Source organism: Vulpes vulpes, chromosome 10, assembly GCF_048418805.1.
Source record: "Vulpes vulpes isolate BD-2025 chromosome 10, VulVul3, whole genome shotgun sequence".
Taxonomy (NCBI): Eukaryota; Metazoa; Chordata; class Mammalia; order Carnivora; family Canidae; genus Vulpes; species Vulpes vulpes.
The window spans coordinates 62,249,142-62,258,962 of record NC_132789.1 but is presented as its reverse complement, the minus strand read 5'-3'; the positions used below and the strand labels follow the sequence as shown (position 1 = coordinate 62,258,962).

The 9,821-nt window shown below is 37.6% G+C and overlaps 1 protein-coding gene across 1 annotated transcript in view; it reads right to left on the bottom strand.

The window, feature by feature from the left end:
- Positions 1 to 7,234: 7,234 nt before the first annotated feature.
- Positions 7,235 to 9,821, bottom strand: part of METTL25 (methyltransferase like 25) — a 158,634-nt gene continuing 156,047 nt past the window's right edge. Inside the window, exon 15 of the transcript XR_011994895.1 lies at positions 7,235 to 8,401. The gene's annotated coding sequence lies outside the window, so the exon portion shown is untranslated. The remainder of the gene's footprint in view (positions 8,402 to 9,821) is intronic.

Here is a 9,821-nt window from a genome sequence, read left to right as displayed (position 1 = left end):
TTTATCAAAAACCGTTTTCCAGATCCCTCCAAGTTATCACAGAAACCAATAAAACAAAATTTATGAATTTAGCCAAGTAAATTTCCCCCAATTTTAAAATATTGTTTACCAAAAAGTAATTCTAAATACTTTACATTCTAGGTGGTTTTCAATGTTTTCAACACCTTTAACAATGGGCAACACACTATTACAAGGATTACAAAATTAATGAATAGATTTCATCTAAAACCAGGAATAAAAGTGTCCTACATTATCTTTATCCTTATCCTTCTTGTTTAATGTTTTCTTAGCCTTCCATTAAACCCCCTTCATGAGGTTCCAATAATCTTACCAGATCTTTAAAAAAATAGAATCATTTCAGACAAACTAGGTTTTGGATATAGGTTATAAAGAGTTTAATTCTGGTTGAAATGTGACTCTGGTTGAGCAGTCTAAGGTAATCTCCAGGCTGCTTACCCAATAGGAAATTCCTTTGTACACTAGAATTCTGATTATCACCACTTGAGACTTTTAATTTTTTTCTTTAGTCAAGTTTTAAAGTTCTGAGACTTGGTAGCTTTCCAAGAAGTAAGAAACTCTTTTAACTTTGATCCTATCCATTGCCCTGTCATGTTGATGTATTAGTGTGTTTGTTAGCCCTATTAAAATCTTATATATTTCTTATTAGTATTTTATTATAATTAGTTAGACCATCAAGAATTGTCAGCTCCTAGGAGATGAGGGATTGTGTCCGCATAGTCAGCTTTACTCTTTTGTATGTTTGGTTAATTTATCATTTTAGAACACTCTGCTGAACCCTCCTTTTACTTGATTATTGTGTGTGACCACTGAAGCTGATTAGCTGTGGACACCCTTTGAATCTGATTAATTATATGTGCTGATCAGGTCTTCCTTTTCTTGCTACTGAATCTACTTTTGCTGGGATAGCTTGGCTTTCTTACGTACTCTGTGTTGATCAAAGAAAGTATGTACCTAAATTTTATAGACAGATATCTAACTCTTTTGTAAAGTAACAATTCCTTATATTTATATATTAACAATTCCTTATGTATTCAGATCAATAAAATGTTAAGCATATTCTAATAAACTCACTTTTCTGGCACATTTTACCACCCTTTAGGAATCTTATATAAACTTTTCTTGTTTATTAGGAATTTAACTTGTAGATTTTCTTAGATTCAATCTGCTTAGTTTACTACGATTAACAGTTACCACTAATTTTGGTTTAATGATCAAAATGCAAAAATTTGATGAATAAGGGCCCCTGTAATTTGTCTTCCTTTATTTCAGCACTTTGCCTGACATTTTTCAAAGCATGCTTGTGTCTAGCCATACTCTTTGGAGTTCAACTTCCTCAACAGAATTAGTAGCAAGAAATAAATGTCCTAGGTGCATACTGATTTCTTTTTCTGCCCTAAAATTTGGAATCACCTACCTTTCAAGGAGTCTTCATGCAGGCACCCTATGTACGTGTAGATTAGAGACCAGAATATGGATGCTAGAGGGTTGTAATGAAATTTGGGTCCCTTACAATAGTGACAAATTTGGGATGGATGTCCGCTCAACATGTCACAGGGCTCTACTGTTACACAGAGAGACACCCACACATGTAATGTGAATGTACACAACTGTATATGATAGAGCACATCCATTAGAAAGAAAAAAATTATAAAAGCATAAAACCATGCTTTTCAAACATTCAGAGGTGGAAGACTCTGGGAAGATGGTGGCAGAGTTTTTTAATTCCCTAAAATATTCTCATATGATCAGGTATGGGAACCAGGACAGCAAAACCCAAACACACGGACATCTCCCACTAACCTAAAACCGGATTAACTTTAAACCCTAAAATAGAGCTGGTGAAGACCCACCACCCTCACAACCGAGAAAACACATGGTGGCAGCAACAATGTGGAAAAGAGGCATGGGAAAGGCAGAGAAGGTTCTGATAGCCCCAAAGCTGAAAAATGTCCAAACTACCAGCAGGTACTCCCTGGTAAACTCATCAGGAAAATTCGAGGCTAGCAGCAGAAACTGGGGGACAGGCAATGGCGAGACCTCAATTCACAGTGTGAGGTGTAGGACCATGGTGTGCATCATGGTGCTGGAAGATCTGGGCTTCATCAACACTGGATAATGATCAAGTGCAATTCCCTTCCAGTATCAAATCCTGTGACATGTAAAAAGTGCCAAGAGTAGAGCTCCAACAGGAAAAAAGGAAAGACAAGGCTCAGAGGATTATCGGGGAGAAGGCACCAGAGTTGGCAGATTTCAAGAAAATACCAACTTTTCTTTTTGAATACATTTTGAAAATTGTAGAAGGAGATCTCAAGCCATGAATCTAGGGAAGCTTTCCCGATTCCTCCCTTTCTGATACAGGGACATGCATAACCCATGAAAATTATAACAGGAAAGGGTTTTTATAATGAGAAAGCAAAAAAATGGAGCCAAATAATCTTACAGATAACGGTAGACAGGATGATCTAAACATAAAAACCGATGAAAACTGTGACCACATTTTTTTAAAGTGAGATAAAGTCATTTAAGCAAACGTTAATAGCTCTGAACCAGCAGAAATCTTAATTCTAAAAAACTCAGAAAGAAACTAACTGGAGATAAGAGAAAGGAATATGAAGATCTGGAATCTGAGCTCACAGGATGTAGAATATGATTAATAAAACAAAAAGTCATTCTAGAATTGAGGAAGAAAGTGGAAAGAGCACAAGAGGGAATCAGTGAAGATAATGCCTTGAGATACATGGGAAGGACAAAATTAAAAAATCAAAAAGAAATAAAGCACTGAAAAGTATTTGAGGGACATGGGAGTTATAGGCAAACAAGAAGCAAAGGAGAGATAAAAGGAGAACAGTGCGAGAGAATGCACGCTGGAAAATATAAATCAAGAGACCTTTTCAGAAACAAAAGGTGGCTTGAAACTACATGCTGGAAGGGCAACTGTGTTCCTGCTTATGGAACAGCTAATTCTAGTCTCTTTCTTGGAACACTTTGCCAAATGCAGTCAATAGAAACTAAGACTTGCTACTGACATTTTGTCTTCCGACTTCTTGCCCCGAAGCCTTCAATTCTAATAGGCACATTCACTGCCTTTTCATTTTTTTTCTTCTGGTGACAATTTTAGTCTGTTTTGCTCCGGCCACACTATGCATCTCCATTCATACAGTTTTCTCACTGACACAGTTTTCTCACAGAAAAGTTTTCCCACTGACCACAGTCCAACCCCCACCCCAATGCCACATATTCTTTACTGGAGCACTCTCATCCTGGTACTAATCTCGAATTAGCTAGGGTATGCTGTGCCTGCAAACAATCCCATAAACTCAGTGGTTTAAATGAGAATCTCAGTGGCTTTTGCTCCACCACCCCCCTCCCTCCACCCTTCCAGGAGGGCCGGAGGCTCTGCTTCATGCTTTTCTTATTCTAGGACCCGGACTGCCATCTAGATCCTTGCCGGTAGTCATGACGAAGGGAAAGAGAGTTTCTGAGGACCTTGGATCAACAATTAACTGTGAACAGTTTGAAAGTGACTCATGCCTTATTGAGAACTCATTTTATAAGAACTAGTAATGTGGCCCCATCCAAACATGAGGGGGCCAGGAAATATCCTACAACTGGAAGGAGGATGAAACAGAAGTATTTATCAAAGAGCACCAAACATTTTCAGCACAAATTGAAACAGATATGATTATATACTTCGCTCCTCTCACCTAATAGTACATTCATTCATTCATTCATTCATCCATTCATTCATTCTCTATACCCAATGTGAGGATCAAACTCATGACCCCGAGATCGAGAGTTGCATGCTTTTCTGACTGAGCCAGCCAGGCTCCCCACCTAACGATATTTTAGAATTTGTCCTGTCTGCACCTGTTGACATCCTTTTTCATAGCTGCAGAGTAATCCATTATACAACTGTCATCATAATTTATTTAGCCTTTCTGCCACTGAGGCGTATTTAGAATATTTTGCTATAAACATTGCTATATCGAATATCTTTGTACATAAATCTCTTTGCATAACTGGAAGTATATCAGGATGTGGGAAAGAAAGGTCAGCCCCTGACATCACTTAGGGAAAGGCTTCAGTGATGGTGGAAGCTAGCCTGGCACTTGCAGCGAGGCCGTGCTGGTCTCCTGTTGGACATACACAACGTCATGGAGCACCAGCATCATACAGTCACTCTGAGACCCCGATAAAATTTGTCAGAACCAGATCACTTCATAATTTTGTCCAAGCACAGACAAAAGCAAGGTCAACTCCACGAACATATGAAATACCAAACATCTCCTCTTCCACTTAGTAAGACTGACTGCTGTTTTGTTCTTTTTTTTTTTTTTTTAAACAAATTACAACTTTGGCCTCATTCTAGTCTCACCTCCCTCTAGAAAAGGCTAATTAAGATATTAAATCATAGATTGTCCTGGCTTAGTGGAAGAACCCAATCCAGATTGAAGCCCCACTTCCTTGGACATTCCCCCAGATCATCCATCAGAGCCCAAATCCCACAATAGATTGTTAGAAATGCGCCCCTCTACCTGAGGCACCTCCAGTTCTCTGTGGTAGTGTTCTATCTTGCTGGGATGAGTAATAAATCCAACAGAATTATAGTTGTGTTCCTGGTACTTTCTGACTGATGGGCATTGACAGATATAATCCTTGAAGTCAAATCGCATAGCCATGAGGTAGTATGTTTTCATTTTGAGTGATACTGCCAATCACCCTGGAAAAAGATTATGCCAATTTATCATCTCATCAAAAATGCAAGAAAAAGTCTGTTTCCTAACAGCTTTGCCACCTTGTAGCACACCAATTTGTTAATATCCGTGGTAATCTGTTATATGAAGAATAATGTCTGCTTCTTTCGATTTACATTTCTATAATTATAACTGAAGTTGAGCATCCTTTCATATTTTAAGCCAGTTTTCTCTATTAATAACCTATGCTCAGTTTCTTATTGGGTTTATCTTTCCTTTTGATTTGCAAGAGCTCTTTAAACATTAAGGGTATTATTTCTTTGTGCATCACATGAGTTGTAAGTAGGTTACAAGTTTGTTACCGGTCTTATTTTTAATAGAACTATGTTATTGTAGACACGTAGAATTTTAAAATTTCACGTAGTTAAATTTATCTAGTTTCTCCTTTATGGCTTCTGGGTTTTGTGTGTTAACTAGAAAGACCTGGCTCACTTTGAAATGAGAAAAATAAAAGTCCTCCCATGCTTTCTTCTAGGATTTTCACCTTGGATATTTTTTGTTCTTGTATGTTAGGCCCCTGTGGCAATTGTCTTTGATCCTCAGACCTCCTATATTGAAAATTTCACATTTAGTAGCTTAGTTCTTTTCTTACGTCTTTCCCCCCTACTAATTTGGTATTTAATTTTCCTTTTCCCCCTTATCTGATGGATAACTATTGCTTGTGACTCTGAATCCATTTCCCTTTCTATACAGCAGTAATCCCTAAAGAAAATATCGTGAAACTACCCTTTGCCAATCTCGGCTATGTGTCATTGGATAGAGTTGTTCCAGGGGAGCCTCTAAAACTCTAAATGGCTTAAGTTAAATGGTGATTCCATCTCCTGGCCATAGTAGTCCAAGGTAGGGCCCCCAACATCATAGGAAGTGACTACATACAAAAAGATACTTTTTGCCCCATTTGGAAAGAGACATTTACTCTCTCTTCTGCAGGAGGTAAAGGACTTCTTTTTATCTTAGCATGACATGAAGATTCTAACAAATAAGCTTGAATCTACCGTGTGTCTCCATTTGGAGCCCAAGGATAAAGCAGAAAACTTAGAAGGCCAAGGGAAGAAATGGAGAGAAATGATGTTGACATCATTGAATTGCTAGATACAGCCCTGCCTGAAGTTAGTCTTACATGTGGATTTTTCACTTAAAATATCTCCCTCTATAAAAAGCCAATTGGAGGTGACTATGTGCAAATAAAAAGTTTAAAAAATAAAAATAAAGAGCCAATCAGAGTTGAATTTTCTGTCACTTGCAACCAAAGTTCTTCTGACAATTTTTTTTTCTTTTTCTGTTTCTTGCTTGACATTTCTAACAATTCTGTCTTCTAACTTCATTTCACTCTAAGCCAGATATTGCACCTGGTGATTCTGGCTCATAGCTACTTTTCTTTCAGCCTGCACAGCAAAGGCCTAGGAATATATTCTTCCCTTTAATTTGAATTAGTTGCCAACATTTAAAACTTGAAAAGAATTTCCATTAATATGCAGATTTGCTAACACTGGACCTACAATTCCAATTGGCTAGAACTAAATAGCAGCCATGATACCGAGATGAGTCACGGCTCCACTTTTCATAGTCTCTATACTTCTGGCGCCTTCCACTGGGCACATGGCCCTTGAATATTTTCCTGTCCAGTCTTGGCTTTTGAGTTCACAAGGCTGATCTACAGTATGGTAGATAATAGAGATGAAGAATAAGGTGGAGGATCCAGGCTTGTTTCCATGTCGAGTAAGAACACAACAACCCCGATAGGACATCTTCACTACTTTGACTAATCTCTACTTGTCTTTCTTCAAAGTATTCAGTGAATTGCCATTCCCACAGGGAGTACTTAATAAAAAATTAATTGAAAAATTAAGAATTACTTTTCCAAAACTGATGAAATGGAAAGGCAGTTAAAATAAGAAGGCTTAACATTATTTTCTTCTGCTTAATTTGATACATTATATATGCATAAAAACCCATCTCATAATTGAATGCTACTTTAATGAATGTGCTAATGGTGGCATAAAGCTTTTTAAATTTAAAAAGATCTAAAAATATCAATCCATTCTTCTCTCCAACACATTCTACTTTATATAAATCCAGCTTGACTGAGTCTAAATGACACTCAGTGGCACACTTTAGTTCTTTGTAAGAGGCTGTACTAACAAGCAAACATAATTGCAAGATGTTATCAGTCCTTCCAAGCAATAGAATGAAATCAGTCCTAAGGCAGGTGACATGTCTGGGAAGACTGTTTGCCCTAAGTCAAAGGGGACAGATATTATCTAAGAGAGTCTGGATTCTGCACTGGTAAACGAGCAGGAACCTTGACTCCTGGTGGATTACAGCCAGCAGTTGTAAGAACAGTGTTAACACATATAAGAGCTTCCTCCTCCTCCTCCTCCTCCTCCTCCTCCTCCTCCTCCTCCTCCTTCTTCTTCTTCTTCTTCTTCTTCTTCTTCTTCTTCTTCTTCTTCTTCTTCTTTTCTTCTTCTTCTTCATAAAAATCAATCACACTTAAAATTTCATTTTGATATGATACAGGCATTCAAACAATATGTATATCTAGTATTTTTAATACATACACTCTAACATTAACTGTGAAAATGCACTTTAATAAATATTCTATAAATATTTGATAAATGTCACTCATATATTATTTTCTCAGAGGAAAGCTATATGATTCTTTGTGTTAAGCTTCAAGTTAAAGCCTATAGATTCTGTTTAGTGTTCAAAATCCCATCCTGCATGTCACTGATGAGTTTGAATATGGAGTTGTGAATGATGACAAGGAAAAGTTAAATCAAATGCTACGGAGTCATGCTAATGCATGCCAACACGGACTACTTATTATGCGCCAGGCACAGTATGAAAAACTCTACGTGCGTTTCTCACGGAGTCTTTACAACACATCTTTATTATTCTTATTTTACTTGCCCTAAGACTCTAGAAAGTTTCAAAATGTTCTTTTGTCATAGGGGCAGGTGGTCACTCTCATAAGGATCCCAGCCCAGAGATCAATAGGGAGATTATTTGTGACAAGAGTACAAGCAAGAGATATAGTTATGCACGAGGTTATTAGTAGCGTGTTACTTTCTCTAGCATTTCCCTTCGGGTGCCCATTTAGTCCAGTCTCTCACAGACTAGATGACCATCGGAATAACCCGGTCACCAGGCACAGTGGGGTCATGACTTACTGTTATTATTATTATTATTATACTGTATCCCTACTGTTAGAGAGTAACCTTGTTAGAGTCTAAATAGAGTCCCTGCAGGATATCAGAGGTACATATTTGTAGGGTTTTGAGATCTGGGCCCCAGTGGTTTACTCCTAGTCTTTCAAGGCAAGGATCTGTTTGGTGTTGGGAAAAGTTCATGATCTAAAGGAGTTCAACATTGGCGGTCACAGAGAGGTGATGATCTTGAAGGGATTCTTGATGAGTAAACAATTATGTCATCTGCAAGCAGCTTACCCAGATAAGCAATCTATTGTCCCGAGAAAGGGATAGTTGAATAGTTTATTTTTCCAAATGAATTTTCTGGAAGTAAGTTGAAGAGTAGCAGAATGTGCCGGTCCAAGGTATGCCTGTTTGGCTTAAGAATTACTTGGGGCCGATTATTTTTTAAAAATGGAAGACACAGCAGAAGCTCTGAAAAACAGAGTAGAAGTTACACTTTTGTAAAGAAAATCTACATTTACAAAGGAAATTTATTCTGGGGGAAGGAAACTATTCCAGGGAGAGAGTTATTACCAGAGACAACCTTTTTACTGAGAAACTTCTTCACGTGGCAGGACAACTTTGTTTGCCAAACAGATGTTCTAAACCTCCTGTGGGTGAATTGACTTCCCCCTTTGAAGCCCCAGAATCCTCGCCCTTTCCTTAGCTCAGGATGGTATGTTAACCTCAGTTAATCTGGCTGCCTTTTGAATCTCATATTTTTGTGGTGCTCCCATAATGTACGTAGGTAATTGTTCGGTTTTGTTTTGTTCCTGTTAATCTGTCTCCTGCAAAGAGTTCTCAGCCAAGAACTCAGAAGGTGAAGGAAAAATTAATTTTCCTCTCCTATTAAAGCAATGAAGTAATTTATTGGTCTATAGCCTTCTCTTTCGGGAAAAAAACAAAAAAACAAAACAAAACAAAAAAACAGGAAAGTCATATTGATATAGGCAACCTTAGTTCTGTCGAAATAATTTTCTAGGCCCAAGATGGAGCCACTCTTCCCTGGGATGCCACATCAACAAAACAGTATTTAGATAACTTTCATATCTCTGGAAATGCTCCATTTAACCAGAAACACAATATATCCAGTCAGCAAATGCCAAGCCAATTCTGCTCTACGCTTATATCCTTGACCTTTATTTATTTTCTACTTTTCTCTCCTTGTTTCTTACTTTTTCCCCTGTAAAAGCTTGCCACTTTCTCTCACTTGCTGTTCTCCAGGAGGCTATCCACTTCATGAAGTGTTAAATAAAGTTTGTTTGTAACACCTAATTATCTTCTTTCATCATTTTTTCGTATTTCTTAGTTTTGGTAGTAAAGTTATGGATGACACGTAGTCCTATTTTTCAGGGACATATGAAGATATTTGGAGAGAAAAACTGGAGCTATTGACTAAGCTAAGGCTTTGAAGTCACCGAGTCTTAGCTGTCATCCTTGGAGAATTGCTAAATTTCCTCATTTTTGAGCACTGAGATCAACCACATCAACATGATTTAACCATTTATTCCAGGTTAAAAACTTTTGTTCTGGAAGATAAGAATGCAAATGAACACATAATTTTACTTATTGCTTTTGGAAATTCTTGCAAACTAGTTTTTCTGAGCAAAGAGTTTGCTTATTCTGGTGGACGATTCTTCTATCAGAATAGTAGGTTGCTTATCTGGACAAACAACTCATCTGAACTTTATGATCAAGGTTCCTTTGAAATTTTCACCTTGCTGTGTCTTTCAGTTTTTAAATATGATGTCATGAACTGTTCAATCCTCAATAAGTTTCCAGCCAGGAGAGAGCGTGATAAACCACTTGCTCTCAGACTCCAAACTGTGTCAATTTCTTTCCCTAACCCCTC